We start from the raw sequence: 16,169 nt of genomic DNA, 5'->3' as shown, positions 1-16,169 counted from the left end.
GGTGCTCCGAAGCAGGACTTTGTTCATCTGATCTGTATATGTCCCGTTATAAAACTAAATCATCTTTTATTGTTAAAAAACCCTTTTAAAGATAGGGGCATACGCACCTGGAGATCTAATATATTAAAGTGTCTTGATCTATATGATCCGCAACTTAACTGTAGATTGGTAAAGTTTTTACTCTTATATGAAAAATTGATTTGAACTAGTGTTTTAAATGGTATTTTATTAAAGAGATGAAACTTTTGATACATGGTTCAATTAGTGTTTTATCCAATTGGAACTGGCTGATGCAGCGGACAACAAGTAAGTCTAATAGGTATATACACTGGTGCTAACACTGTCTTGATATGATGTCATCAAACGCTGTAAATATTATTAATGGTAATTAATGGTTTTAATATGTACAGTATATGTTCCTCTGCAGACTGTTTAATTTTATTGGAATTGTTATGGTTTTAATTAACTTAAACAATAAAGATACATTTGACATTTGATACTAACATGGGTGATTCTTTTTCTAAGTTTACATGAGAAAGTGCAAGACAAAGCAGACCACGTTTAGTAATAAATGTAGGATTTGACATGCAGAAAACATGAATAATATCAAATATTCTTTTTATATGGACTAAAACCATTACAAAGAGAGACCTAAAATAAAATGATACATTATAACGATTTTACATAGCATTATGAAATATTAATAAAAAGAATGTTTATAGAAAATGTTATGTCAAATGCTTATTTTCTTTCTTTATAACATGTGAAAGACATAATAATTATTATTGAGCTTAATTAGATTATGTTTATTAGTCTAATCGGAATAATGAATCTTTTGCCATAATGAATTCCTTATGTATTTTCTTAATGCTTTCTTTATATTGAAGTGTGTTTTATTTCTTAGGAAAACTGTTGGTTTGCAGTGTATGGTTTTCTTATGAAGGCCTCAAAACTCTGCTGGAGGGAGTTTTCTTCTTTCTTAAGATGTAGGCTGCAAAAGAAATTAATTTTGTCCTTCACTAGTTTTGAAATGCCATTTAGTTTGTTTAGTTGTGCACAAAGTAATCTTTAGGAATTTCCTCTCTGTGCTAAATATATATCCTCCTATGAATGATTCTGTAGACAAATGTTGCAGCTAATGTGGAGTGTGCACGAGGACATGAATAAAGTTGCAAGATTCTTTTCCTGCGTCCGAGGAAGGATGACATCTTTCGAAATTAACAATAGACTGTTCAAGAGAACCTAGATGAACTGGATGGGATGATGTTCACCTCATTTTGAAAACCAATGAGATCATGAAAAACCTGTGAAATGTAACATTAAGGAGCTGGACATTTGATATTTGGGGTATAATTGTTTCTGCCAAAAAGATTTTGATAGTAGCTGTTTCTGTGAGAGGAGAGCCTTGCAGCTATTTTTCTCTGTGCTAATCTGGCTGGCTATTGATTTTGCAATACCTGACTGAAGCTGTCCTGATTATTTTGCACTTCATTGGCTGGTGATGTTCCTCTAGCTATACCCATTTGGCCAAAGGGTTGGGTATTTTCTCTGACTTTTGCACGCTGTGCATTAGTTTTCATTGATCTAGGTTTATATGAAATCCGAATTGCAGATTTTATTGCAATGAATTTTCTCTTTTGTATCTTTCTCTCTTCCGTCTCATTTGTTATTGATTTGATATATTATGATTACACATTGTTTCTCATATTTGTGATTTTACCTGTAACATTGAACTTCAACTAATGAAGAAATGTATGATGTTTTCTATTGCATTCGTGTATTGACCATTCATATTCTAAAATATTAAATAAAAGTGACTTGCTAAGTATACAGAGTTTGTCATTATTGATGAGTTATTGACAAAATTGTGACATTATGACTGTTTGTTAGTTAGGCATTTCCTCCATTTAGGGTCCTCATGAAGGGAGTTTCATCCGTTTTTTGATTACTGGGTCCCAATTAGCTCTACAAAAAGGTTCATCTGAGGACCTGGTATTGTAAGTGATTATTGAGTTCTTATGGGCCCAAACTCCTGGTTATAAACGATCCCATTAAGTAAGATTAAAGTTTATTATAAATGATTGTAAAAAATTTACAAAGTTTCCTCTGCATCATGTTAAATGTTAAATGTTGTATACTTGTAAAGCGCACAGCTGCCCCAGCAAAGGGGCGTCCCGGCGCTGTATACCACTGGGGAACCCGTCCTGGCTTTCCCTGTGGGATGGTCCCTACTGGGAATCCCCAAGGTGGAGCCAGGCATCCCCGGCTTTGATGGGGCCGTTGTGGAGATTAGGCATATCTATAATTTTTTGTGTTTTTTCCTAATTTCTACACAACATATTTGTTTTGAATTTTCCTAAGGAGTGAACCATCCAAAACCTCCTTGAGAGAGATGGTTTCTTTGATCCTCCCCCTTGTATTAAACAATTTAAAGTAATTGTTTATGCCTTACTTGTTTGAATGTTCAGTGACCACTGATGGAGGGTGTCGCGCCGCAGCCCGCCCAAATGAGACGCAGGACACAGAGCTCAGGTAGGGCAACCTTCTTTATTCCCTGCCAGGAAGTTACTGGCTTACAGCCTACTTACTCCTCCTTTTCCTGTCTACCGCTTCCGCTTCCTCCTTGCCTGACCTGTCTCTATGTGGTCAGGCATGACGACACGACATCTCCCCCTTTTGTACAAAGAAATGATGCTACATTTCTTCGACGAGTCGCCGTGGTTTCCTCACCTGACGTCTGGGGCGAGCCTCTCGGTCTGGCGTTTGGCTGCGCCGATCAGGACCACTGGTCGTTCTTGGAGATTGATGGTAGTGGACCTCGTTGCTATCACTTTGACTGGCGGGGTCACTTGAAGTTTGACCTGAGGATGTTTCTTGCCTGTTCACAGGATTGTGTCTCTTGAAGTGGGATATGTTCCTCGTTATTTGCTTATGATCAGCTTTGGCTGTAATCATGGTTCCTTTCCTCTTGTGGACCTGTAGGGGAAGATTCAGGTATTGGCTGTCCGCTTTCGTTCGCCGGTCTCCTCTTACTATGACCCAGTCTCCTTCACGGATGTCGGCATCTTTGGCATGTCGGTGACGGTCTGCATACGTTTTCATCTTCTGCTTCTTATTTCTGTCAATGTCGACCAGCGTGTCGTGGTCAACAGTGACGGTCCGTGGTTGAGACGTTGTGTTCATCGTGGGTACTCGTGTCCTGGGTGTTCTTCCCAGCATTATTGTGGCTGGGCACTGATTCGTGGTATTGTGGGGGGTGGTCCGGTATGCCCGCAGTACTTCGTTTAAAGTTTGCTGGACGTCTCGACGTGTCACCTCCGCTTGTTGGATGGCTCTCTTCAGTGTTCCCATGAATCGCTCCACCATGCCGTTGGCTTGTGGCCACAGTGGGGTGATCTTTTGATTTTTAAAGTCAAGATGTTTTGCGAACTCTGCGAATTCATGGCCATTGAACGGGGGTCCGTTGTCGGACTTGACTCTTGAAGGGACGCCCCACGCTGCGAAGATGTCATCCAATACGGGAATGACGGCCGTTGCTCTGGTAGATGGTATCATGTGTGCAAAAGGAAATCTCGAATACTCATCCATGACAACCATGATGTACTGTCCAGATTGTAGTGGTCCGAAGAAGTCAACCGCAACTTGTTTCCACACCCCGTCTGGTAGTTCGGACATGTGAAGTGGTGCCGGGGGCTCTTCGCGACTCACTAGTTGACAAGTCATGCAGTCCTTTAGGGTTGTCTCTACCATTAGATCAAGAGAGGGGAACCAGACTCGTTCTCTCAAGGTCTTCTTTGTGGCGTTTATGCCTCTGTGGCCTTCGTGGGCTAGGTTGACAATTCCTTGGCGTAGCTTGTGCGGGATCACAATCCTCCCCCCTCTCAAAAGAAGGCCATTGTCACTGATGGACAGTTCATCGTGAACGCGTTGAAACGCCGTGATGTCATGGAGGTTTGGTTCCGAACCAGGAGCTATGTTCTTGGCATGTCGCCAGGAGTTGGCGCGCACGTGGGTCATGACAGCTTGAATCAGTGGGTCTGAGGCAGATGCTTCTTGGATAGACTCCAGGGGGACTGCCGGAGGGCACGCAGCATCAATGACGAAGTGAATGTAGTCATCGGCTAGCGATTGGGCAGTCGTGACACTCGGCAAGGGGTGTCGAGACATATAGTCCGCTGGGTTTTCAGCCTTGCCTGGTTTGTGGACAATCGTGTACACGTAGTCTTGGAGTCGCAAGCCCCATCGTTCGATGCGAGGTGGCATCTTGGCGTTAGGGTTTCCAAATATGGTGAGTAGGGCTTGATGGTCAGTGATGATGGTAAAGTGTTTTCCATACACGAAGAGGTGAAAGTGTTCACACGCCCATACTACAGCCAGGCTTTCTTTCTCTGGCTGTGAGTATGCCTTTTCCGTGTCCGTGAGGCTGCGACTGGCGTAAGCAATGATGTGTCGCTGGTCAGAGTGTTCACGGTATTGAGCCAGAATGGCGCCCAGGCCCACCGGACTGGCGTCGACGGTGATCTCTGTCCTCTTATGAGTGTCAAAGTATGCGAGGTTGATGGCAGAACCAACCGCTTGTTTGATTTCTGTGAAGGCTCTGGCACATGCTTGTGACCACTCAAAGGGTTGGCCTTGACGTGTTAGTTCTCGAAGCGGGTAACTGATGGTGGCGTAGTCCCGAATGTATCGCGCACAGTAGCTTGCCATTCCCAGGAATGAGCGGAGATCACTCACGTCTCTGGGTGTCGGAGTGTCGGCAAGCGCAGCTACCTTGTCGGGATCTGGCGTCATTCCTTCACTTGAGAATGTGTGTCCATAGAATTTGAGGGTGTTTTTGTGGAACTCGCACTTGTCGGCATTCAGCGTCAGGTTTGCCTTCAGTAATGCATGGCACACCCTGTCCAAGGCAGTGTCGTGCTCAACCTGATCCTTGCCGAAAACTAGTAGGTCGTCACTGTAGTTGAATGAGTTCGGGATCCCTTGAATGATCCTTCGGATTGTTTCCTGGAAGATTTCGGCGGCTGATGAAATGCCGAAGTTAAGGCGTTTGTAACGGAACAGGCCTTGATGCGTGGTAAATGTAGTGATATATCGTGATTGTTCATGGAGCTCTAATTGGTGGTACCCTTTGTTCAGGTCGAGTTTTGAGAATATTGTGGCACCATTCAGTTTTGTGATCATATCACTTATGTGTGGCCCTGGGTGGCGTTCTCGCTCAATGGCGGTGTTGGGCGCTCTCATGTCCACGCACAGCCTGACTTTGTTGTCTTGTCCTTTCTTTGGGACCACCACGACAGGGGATACCCATGGGGTGGGTCCAGACGTGCGCTCTATGATGTCCGTTTGCAAAAGGTCTTGTAGCTCATCGTCGACGGCTTGTTGAAGGTGAAAGGGTACTTTCCTGTGGTGCTGGGCAACAGGTGTGATGTTTTCGTTGATATGTAGCTTCACTTTGAAATGATTCAACTTGCCCAAGCCTTTGAAGAGTTTTGGAAATTTCGCCACGATGTCAGGGGCATCTTCAGTCATGTACAACAGCTCTACCAGTTTCAGTCTTTCAGCTGTTGGCAAACTGAGCAGGCAGGCGGCAAAGTCAGGTCCTTCCACTACATGGACATATGCTGGAATTTTCCTATTTTTGAAGGTCAGTGTAGTGTGGAATCGACCGAGACATGGTAATGGTTTCCGGGACATCCATGTGAAGATGCGAACCGCCGCTGGCTCCAGTTTGGGCCGGGTTTTCATCTTATGATACTCTAGCGCACAGATGTAGTTTAGTGAGGCTCCCGAGTCCAGGACGAACTTTGCTGGGTGGTCCCCTATCATAATGTCTAGTTTTGGGTATCGTTTGAGCCGGTCCGGGTCAGCCACCATGCAAATGTATTCATCACTGTCCTGTGGCACTGTCGTGTGTGTCCATCAGTCAACCACCCTGCAGATGTATTCATCACTGTCTTGTGAGACTGTGGTGAGTGATGACGAGCCGCTGGACGAGGATCGGTGAGCTTGGCGTGATCTCGTGGCGTGGTGTCGAGAGCGAGGCATGCTTGTGGATCTGCTTCGCCGTTGGTGAGAGCGTGTTGAGCGGATACTGGAGCCTGATGAGTCGGATGAGTGGCTCTCTCTTCTCGTCACGGCACGTGCATGATGTCGGGTGTCAGATCGTGGAGCGGGAGACTGACGAGTAGATTGTCTTGCTTGGCATGCGACCTCAAAGTGATTGTCTTTCCCACAACGGTGACATCGCTGGCCGATGGCTGGGCATTGTCCCGAATGAGGATAGTCTTGGCCACATCGGTAACATGCAGGTGCAGATCTGGTGGACTTTGTGTGTCGTGATTCACGTCTGGGTGACATTTTCCGGGAACTGTGGTGATGCTTGCTTGTCCTATGCGTGCTCATCGCCGGACGGGTGACCTTGCGCGTCTGCACCCGAAGGGCGTGCTCTTTGTGTTCTTTGTGATCGGGCTTGTGTGTTTCTATTCGCTTGGCATGGTCTTCTGCTTGGTCGTTGATCCTTGTGAGTTCTTCAATCTGTTCTAAGGTGTATGATTTCTTTAAGAGGCGTCTGCGTAGTGATTCTGAGCGGCAACCGTCAATGATGCGGAGCCGCAATGCGTCTTCCGTTTTGAAGTTTTCGAAATCGCAGTGGCGCGTCATTCTCTTGATGCGCGTAATGAAATCGCCCATGCACTCTCCTTTCTCTTGAGAAGCTAGGTTGAAGACGTAGCGTTCATAATCTACGTTGCGTTTGTGCAGAAATCGCCTGTCAAGGGCAGCTTTCACTTCGTCATAAGTAGCAGTGGCAGCGTCGGGCATTTCTTTCATTATTTGTGCGATTTCTTGGCCTGCTAAATTTCGCAGTGCAACCAACTTGCGTTTTGAGTCTTGTACCAGGCACCCTTCCATGTAGTCTTCGAAGTCCTCGCTCCAGGTCTTCCAGGCAGGCCCCATGGTGTTACCAGGGGTCAGCACCAGCGGCTGTGGTTGTCGCATGAAGGGTGCTCCTACGGACGCTGCTTGAGGCATCATCGTCGTGCCGGGTTGCGTAGGTGTGCCTCCGTTTGTGGAGGTGCTCTGAGCGTCGGTATCAGACATGCTGTTTCTGTACTCTTCAGTAGTGACTTATAGATGTTCACTTTATTGTCGTTCTTTGCTTGGTATTGGCAGTCTTTTACTTGCTGCTGCCTTTCTTTTGCTTGTAAATCTGTACTCTTCAGTAGTGACTTGTAGTTGTTCACTTTATTGTCGTTCTTTGCTTGGTATTGGCGGTCTTTTACTTGCTGCTGCCTTTCATTTGCTTGTAAATGAGGCTAGTGGTGGTGTTCCCGCTCTTTTCTACTTGTTTTTGTAGTATGGGGTGGTTATGCCTGACTCTAAGATGGCCGCCGTAGTTGAAACGTGGGTTTAGTAGGGGCTGGCGCCTGACTTAAAGATGGCCGCCGTGTGAGACGTCGTCTCCTTGGCCCCGGCAGTCTCTGGCATGTATTCAGGCCACGCTTCACTTGTCTGGCAGTCGCTTATGCCGCGGGACTCACCCTCGTGGTTCTCTGGCCTCAGAGGGGGGCGGGGCACTCGCGCTCACCGCAATGCTGCTCGGCAGGGCTTTTCGCGTCTTCTGACACGCGACCACGCGGCGCTCACCGTGATGCCGCTCTGCAGGGCTCTTGAGTGTCGCGCGAGCACTTTCCTGGTGTGCGCTTCTGCGGGCGCCTCTTCACTTCGCTCCCCCAGGGTAGCGGTGCAGGTGTCAGTCTGTTTCGCGCTCTTTCTTTTTGGAGCGGCGCCTCTGGAGCTGCTGGCTTGTCGTTGGGGCCGTTCCTTCAGCTGGGCTGCGCGACGTTGTGTGTGGGGTAGATGCATCCCACCCTCGTCACCATTGTCGCGCCGCAGCCCGCCCAAATGAGACGCAGGACACAGAGCTCAGGTAGGGCAACCTTCTTTATTCCCTGCCAGGAAGTTACTGGCTTACAGCCTACTTACTCCTCCTTTTCCTGTCCACCGCTTCTGCTTCCTCCTTGCCTGACCTGTCTCTATGTGGTCAGGCATGACGACACGACATCGGGGAGAAAAGAGAGAGAGAAATGTGTGAGTGCAAAAGTGGGAAAGAGACTGAGAGAGAAAATTTCAAAGACGTGAGCAAGTGAGACAAAAAGAAAGAGGGTGAGAAAAGGTGCAGTCTTTTTATGCCAGCAAATAATTGTAGTATTTGTATGTTAAATAGAACGAATATATGGTTGATTCTTTCAAAAAGAAAAAGTCAACGCTCCAAAGAAAATCACTCTATGCAAAATACAACAGGGTAGATTTACTAACAATTATGTGGGTGCTTGTGCAGTTGAATACAACTTTGCACTGTGCTAGTATGCATAGACTGGTAACTCACAGGTGCCATCAAATGTTTCATTTTATCGTCTCCCTTCACACAGTGAAGACCCGCTATCACACTGTGCAGACCAATGAGTTTGAAACACATTCATGGGGTGAGCTTCCAGCTCATGCAGGGAGCCTCTGCACATTTGAAATACATGACGTATTTTGCACCCTCCCCATGACACCCCTTGAAGCAGGCTTTACAAACATTTAGGGAACCTGTCCCTTCTAGACTCCTCCCTCTCCAGTGTTACTCCAAGTCTATGCAAATTTCTTTGAGTGCACTGCATCCCCAAATGTGATGCAGTGCGCACAACGAAATTCGTTTTATTTATTTAAATGTTTACTTACCTGTAAAACTCCGTAATCTATACATTACTACCCCCCACCCTGCCCCTCCCCACGTCACCGCCCTGCAGGTACTCCCACTGCCAGCCGCGGCTATGTGCAAGGTGTGACAGTTCAAAACCCCTCCCAAGCCCCGCCTCCTTTCTCATATTGTTCAAAATATTTCCACTTTGGCAGGTCTGTTGTCTTTATGATATATAGGAAAGAGGCAATGTATTTTGCATCACATTGCGTCCGTATACACGTCCACACAAAAGGTTAGTACATTTACCCCAAAGTCCATCATATTAACTTCCTCAACACTACTTATCTGTTTGGGAAAGAACTGAGGAGTAGAAAGAGTGAATATTCAATACATTTATGTACAATGGTGTTTGTACATGCTGCTATATATTATTTTACAGGAATGAGCCAACAGTGCATCTGAGTCACAAGTTTAAAAGTTGTACAGCATAGGAGGCATACATGAAAATATTCGGGGTGGCTTAAATTGGCAAAAGTAGTATAAAAATAAATCAGCTGGTTTCATCTATGTTGCAAGCTTCCTAAATGAGGCCCAACTTTGTCTACTGATTTCACATTGATGTGTTGTGTTATTATGGTAGATGCACTGTGATTTATTTTATGTAATCTTTGTATTCTAATTTGTTTAACCTACAGTTCTCCCCTGTGGGGGATTAGCCGGTCACCTCGTTGATTTAAACCAGTGCTGGAATGGATTGTGGTAACATTTTGTTTAATTCGTTCACAAAGAAATTGTCAACAAGGAGAAACATTGAAGTAACTCTGTTTTGCTTAATTGGTTGCAAAAACAGCATTTTAAAATATCATATGGGATTAAGGCACCTGATACAGAGATCTTTGTGTGCCTAGTAGTAAGAAGAATAATGGTAAGATAACTGGAGGTGAATGCATTTGCTGGAGAGGTCTGTGTTTTGTCTAGTCCCAGTTTTGAATCAAAGTAGTACAGAGGGTTAATGTGTTTCCTGCAAAGCACATGATCTAATATGCAGATGACAGATTTTTATTTTATGTAGCTTGATAAGTGGGTTACTGCTGTTAACACAGAGATCCATTTGTTACTTGCAGTTTATAAATTATAATCCTTCTAATATAGCACAGTGAGCTATGAAAGACATATGACTCCTGCACCTTGTAACCCTTGCTGTCTCCTGTAACAAATCCTGACATTGATTTACACACCTATATGATTTATTGCCAATATATAATGTGTGTGTGTGATGTAAAGCACTCTGACACGCTGCATTGGGATTAGTAGCTCTATTTAAGAAATAAAACAAAATAGTGGTATTTAAATTGTGGTTTGTGTAAATACTGGGACAGACCAACAAGCCTGACGTTCTTACAGTTCATGCACAACTCTTATATACAAGAACTGAAGAAAGTCAAAACCATTCCTCTTTTAAGGACTTGTGATGTAATACCCAGCTGTGTGCCTTTGCTTCCCCTCCATTGCATTTGCATCTAGGTGTGAGATAGCCCCCAGCCAGGATGCTTCAATCAAAGGAGGCCTTAACCTAGGCCTTTGTTTCGGGCTCAGCTGGAATTTAAGATAACAAGTCCCTCTCACTTGCCTGCACTTGCTGTTCAGAGGTAAAACAGATTATGTGCATGTGCTGCTGATTCTGTCCCGGGCCAGGAAATTATTTCACTGGGGCTCAATTTCTTAGCAGGCAGGACTGCATCCAACCTGTGATAATAGTGGACGAGCGCCATCTACTTGTGTGTACCCCCAACCTGTGCCCTGGGACCTTCATTATTTAAGAATTGATTTCGGATTACTTCCTTTGAGGACTGTTTTCTCCACTTGAAAGATGTTTATCCACTTTTGGAACTTCAGTTTACTGATGAAGCTGCTTTGTGGGTCTTTGGTTAAACGTGTGAGAAAGACCAGGCATTAATTGTAGGTAGCTAGCCAAATTCAATAAACCAGGTGAGGTGTTGAAAAAAAACCTTGAGACTACATGCAAAAATGTCAACCTCTAGAAGCCCCTTCTGCTAAGCAAACCCAAACTTTGTAGTAAGGGAGATGTGTTGTGTAACAGACCCTGTAATATGGTGAATTGTCAAAACGCTTCAATCGCCAATATTACAATCCTTGTGAGCAAGATTTACGTATAAGCTACACAAGCTATAGCTTGGGGCCCCCACTTTCTTGGGGGCCCCCCAAAAATATTATTAGTCCCAATGCTGCACGTCCGGGATGTCCCATACTCTTCACCCAATTTTTTTAGCGCATCTTTTTGAAGAACAAAGCGCTATTTGCCTTGGGCAGGGCAGGGTCTCCAACTCCAACCGGTCAATCGCGAGCTACCGGTAGTAGCTCGCCGACCCTCTGAGAGTAGCTCGCGCTGCTATCTAATTATTGTGACGTCATATAAGGCTTTATAAGCATTGTATTTTGTAATCCTTCATTGTCTTTCACAGCTATCATCGCCCTTGCCCGCCCTCACACGAACCAGCTGCTCCGATTGGCTGAAGTGAGCTTAGCTGTGGCGGGGCGGGCTGAAGAACATGATGTTCTTCCTCTTAGTCATGCGCCACCTGTCATTTCCGGGCTGGCACCGCGATTTGCAGCCTGAAACAGTACATCGCAGCCTGGAACCGCACTTCGCATTTGTTTTCGATCAGGGCCTAATCAAGCAGTTGCAGAGTCTGTAAAATCGGGCAGTTATGAGGTAAGTGGGCCTCTAACTCAGCCGTAGCCATATTTCAAATAGCTTAGGGCCTTATCAAGTCTAAATCCGGCGCTGCTTGTGTGCCTCGATGCAATGTCTGACACCACCTTAGAAGAACATGTACGTGGCAGGCAGGTCACTCCTTTCAGATAAAGACACTGCAGAGCAGTTTTGGAGGCAGCCTTGCCAAGACATATTTGGGGTGCCTCTGTTCGGAGCAACTTTGCAGTCTATTACCCACTACACAAGAATCCTTACGATGTCACTTGATAGATATACACAGATTCAAAGGTAGAGAGAGAGAGAGGGGGAGAGGTTTAGAAAGAGAAATGGAATAGACAAAGATCACAAGTAGAGAGAAAGTTCACCCTGTGAGTGGGGCCACTTAGATGAAAGAGGCTCTGGGCATTTGCCCACTTTGCACAACTCTAAAACCATCTCTTCAGCCATTTACTAGGGCTAATTGTCACAATTTGACCCTAACAAAAATATTAATATTGTACATTTTAGATTCGCAACTTCTTGATCCAAGAAGAATATAGAAGTGATCCATCTATCCGCCCATCCGATCGCCCATGCATACAGACATCTGTCTACCCATACACTGGTCGCCCACCCAGGGATCCACACATCAATGCTTTTGATTAACTGTATGCTTTCGCATATATGTTCATGCATACAATCATCCTTTTTTTCATGCATTCAGCATTCCTTCATCCAGGTATTCATTCAGCCATCCATTCTTTCATTAATGCACACTTTAATTTGTTTATTCATTAATTTACTGATTCATATATTCTTTAGTACGCACACCTTGTTACACAATCATACGTTTAAGTATCAATTCTTTCATTTAAACTATTAATGTATTCCTTTGTTTATTCAATCCTTCTATTATAAAATGTATTTCTTCATATATGTGTAGGTTTAGGCATCCATGCACCCGTTGAATCATTCACTATTCTATTACATTTAATAATTCGTTTATCTCTGCAGAGTTTCCCCATTTATCTCCGCCAGTGGTTCATTCTGTCGTGATGCATTCATCCCTTCTCGCACACACACTCTTCTCTGAGCGTTGTTGTGTGATTGTGTTCTGCAGAAGGTGGTGCGGCCCAGCCTGATTAGACACATTCAGAGCTGTGATAAATGCCTGTGCCAGAAGCTGCACGGCGGGGGGAAAGGGAGCTAATTAAAGTGAATTGAACACTGAGATAATCACAGTGGGAAATAATATATAAGGTACTTACTGCTTGGTCTACGTTCAATGGCCTACAGGAGACAGCATCTGCCACAAAGAAAAGAATTTGTGAACCAGCATATGTGGGCGACATAATGTGCATTCGTTTGATGATAACACATTCCCCGGGTGCCGTGTGGAGTAAACATGTGAGCGTGGCTTTGGGCAACATTAGCGCTGGTATTGTGTGTCTCAAAAGCGTTTGGCTGATAAACAGCTCTCCCAGCAGTGCAGACATATTTCTCATTTTGAAGTGTTGAGTGTCGTCCAATATTCCTGCCCTTGGGCGCCATAAACTGCGAATACAAGAGAAACATAGGTCTTCGGGTGACATTGTTTGCCTCTGAACACGCACGTGTATTAATAATAACTCAGGGGCAGGCTGTGAAAGAATCTGATTTATTAGACACTTTAAAAACGTGTTTAGAATGCTCGTGGAGCAGAACATCACTCTTCCAAAAACACCGAAAGGGCACCATGGAGAGAGAAGGTATGGATATTGCAATGGAAATAGAACAACGAAGGTTCTGCCCAGGGCTTTAAGAGGGATGAAAAAACTGGGCGGGTCTCTCAAGGGGGCGTGGCCATTGTAATTGAGGGCGTGGCTTAAAAACACATAAGCTTAAAATGTGTGCTTAGCATAGTGTGCCGCCCGACTGGTATTTTGCTGTTTCTGTCATTGCATCCAGATATACGATACAACAAGTAACATTTTACCTACAACAAGTCAGGACTATTGGCTTTGTCAATGGTTGTTAGTTGTATTAGATAAATAAGCAGCAACTATGGCTATAACATTGAAAAAGCTTCAACTTAAAGCCCTGGTGACACCACGACAATGTTGCTGCTCCTGAGTTCCCAAAAGAGAAGTGAAATGCAGAAAGAAAATAACTCTTTTTAAAGGATTTCCCTCCCCCTTCCTCGAAAAAAATGGACCGCCTGTGGTAGGGCACAAAACAGAGCCCGATAGAGACCCATTTCGAGGCCCCCTTTAAAAAACTGCCGGTGCTCAGGCCCGGTGAGACCTGGCCCACTAAAAGCCCTGGTTCTGCCTCATAACTTCCGGTAACAACAATGATAGGGCAGAAGGGGAAGATCTCCATCAGTGGCTCTTTTAACACCTGTCATATAAGAACTGGTAACGGTATATGAGTTCTTTAGAGACGGGAGCATGGTGGTGCTTGAACCAAAATGACAATGGGGCTGATTTTATGATGACCGCCATAGTCGCAGTGGTGGTCTGACCACCATCACTGCTGGACTGCCCACAGTATTACAACTGCTGCGGTCAGACCACCACAGGACTGCTGCAACCGACGGTGATCCAGGATCCCGCGGCAGTCTCCCAGTGGTCAGAAACAGTGCTGCTGGAGCTGCCACAGCCCCGCCGAGCATGCTACAATTTGCCTCAATGCTACCCTTTTCATGGAGGTGAGAAAGTGTGGCAGTGAGGCAACAAAGGTTGTGCCTCTGGGCCAAGGGGTCAAGTCAGAGAAGAGAGAATTTATATAGCGCACTACATACCCAGAGGGTCCCAAGGCGCTTAGAGAGGGGAGGAAGATTACTTGTCAAATATCCACGTTTTAAGTTGCTTTCTGAATGCTAGGTGGTTCTGGGTAAGGCGAAGGTAAGCGGGGAGTGAGTTCCATGTTTTAGCAGCCAGGTATGAGAAGGATCTGCCGCCCATGGTGGTCTTGTTGATGCGAGGTACAGTGGCGAGGGCTTGGTTGGAAGAGCGTAGTTGGCGGGAGGGGGTGTAGAAGGACAGTCGTGAGTTGAGGCATTCTGGTCCGATGTCGTAGAGTGATTTGTGTGCGTGAGTTAGCAGTCGGAAAGTGATCCTCTTATTGACGGGTAGCCAGTGGAGTTCCTTAAGGTGACCTGAGATGTGTTCGTTGCGTGGGATGTCTAATATGATCCTGGCTGAGGCGTTTTGGATTCGTTGGAGTTTCTTCTGGAGTTTAGCGGTAGTACCTGCGTAGAGGGTGTTTCCGTAGTCCAGTCGGCTCGTGACCAGAGCATGGGTGACTGTTTTTCTTGTTTCGGTGGGGATCCAGCGAAATGTTTTTCTAAGCATGCGAAGAATGTTGAAGCAGGAAGAGGATACGGCGCTGACTTGTCTATTCATTGAGAGTGAAGAGTCCAGTATGATGCCTAAGTTCCGTGCGTGGTCTGTCGGGATGGGTGCCTTTCCGAGGGCTTCCGGCCACCAGGAGTCGTCCCATGCAGAGGGGGATGTACCTAAGATGAGGACTTCTGTTTTGTATGAATTCAGTTTCAGACGGCTTTGTTTCATCCATTCGGCAACTTCTTTCATTCCTTCGTGTAGGTTAGTTTTGGCGGTGCTGGGGTCATTGGTGAGAGAAAGGATTAGTTGAGTGTCATCCGCGTAAGAGATGATGTTGAGGTTGTGTTGGCGGGCGATGGTCGCGAGGGGGCTCATGTATACGTTGAAGAGGGTGGGGCTGAGTGAGGATCCTTGTGGTACGCCACAGATGACTTCGGTGGCCTCGGACTTGAATGGAGGGAGGCGGACTTTCTGAGTTCTTCCGGTGAGGAAAGAGGTGATCCATTCAAGTGCTTTTCCTTGGATTCCGATGTTATTGAGGCGTTGTAAAAGGGTGCTGTGGCAGACTGTGTCAAATGCTGCAGAGAGGTCGAGGAGGATGAGGGCGACTGTGTCTCCGTTGTCCAGCAGAGTTCGAATGTCGTCTGTTGCTGCGATGAGGGCGGTTTCAGTGCTGTGTTTTGCTCGGAAGCCAGATTGTGAGGGGTCGAGGGATTTGTTGGCTTCGAGGAAGGCGGCGAGTTGGTTGTTGACAGCTTTCTCGATGACTTTGGCCGGGAATGGAAGGAGCGAGATGGGGCGGTAATTTTTGAGTTCGGTGGGGTCCGCTGTGGGTTTCTTCAGAAGGGCGGTGAGTTCAGCGTGTTTCCAGTCTTCCGGGAAGGTGGCGGAGTTGAGGGAGCTGTTGATGACGTCTCGGAGGTGCGGTGCTATGACGGAGTCTGCTTTGTTGAAGATGTGGTGAGGACATGGGTCTGTGGGGGATCCTGAGTGGATGGAATTCATCAGGCGGATTGTGTCCTCAGTGGAGATTGGGTTCCAGTTGTTAAGGGTGTTCACGGGGGGAGAGTGTTCAGCAAAAGGTAGGGTGGGTTGGTTTCCGGGTTGGTTGTTGAAGCTGTTGTGGATGTCTGCAATCTTGTTGTGGAAGAATGAAGCTAGGGAGTCGCAGAGGGCTTGAGAGGGGGTGATGTCGTTGGAGTTGGCCGAGGGATTTGAAAATTCCTTGACGATGTTGAAAAGTTCCTTGCTGTTGTGGGCGTTGTTGTCAAGTCGATCCTTGAATGCTGTTTTCTTGGCCTTACGGATTAGTTGGTGGTGAGTGCGGGTGGCGTTTTTGAAGGCGTCCTTGGTGCTAGTAGTTGGGTCTTTTTTCCAGGCCTTTTCGAGGGAGCGGCAGAGTTTCTTGGACTTTTTAAGATCATCGTTGAACCATGAGGCC

Source organism: Lissotriton helveticus, chromosome 5_1 (assembly GCF_964261635.1).
Source record: "Lissotriton helveticus chromosome 5_1, aLisHel1.1, whole genome shotgun sequence".
NCBI lineage: Eukaryota > Metazoa > Chordata > Amphibia > Caudata > Salamandridae > Lissotriton > Lissotriton helveticus.
This window is presented reverse-complemented; position numbering follows the sequence as displayed.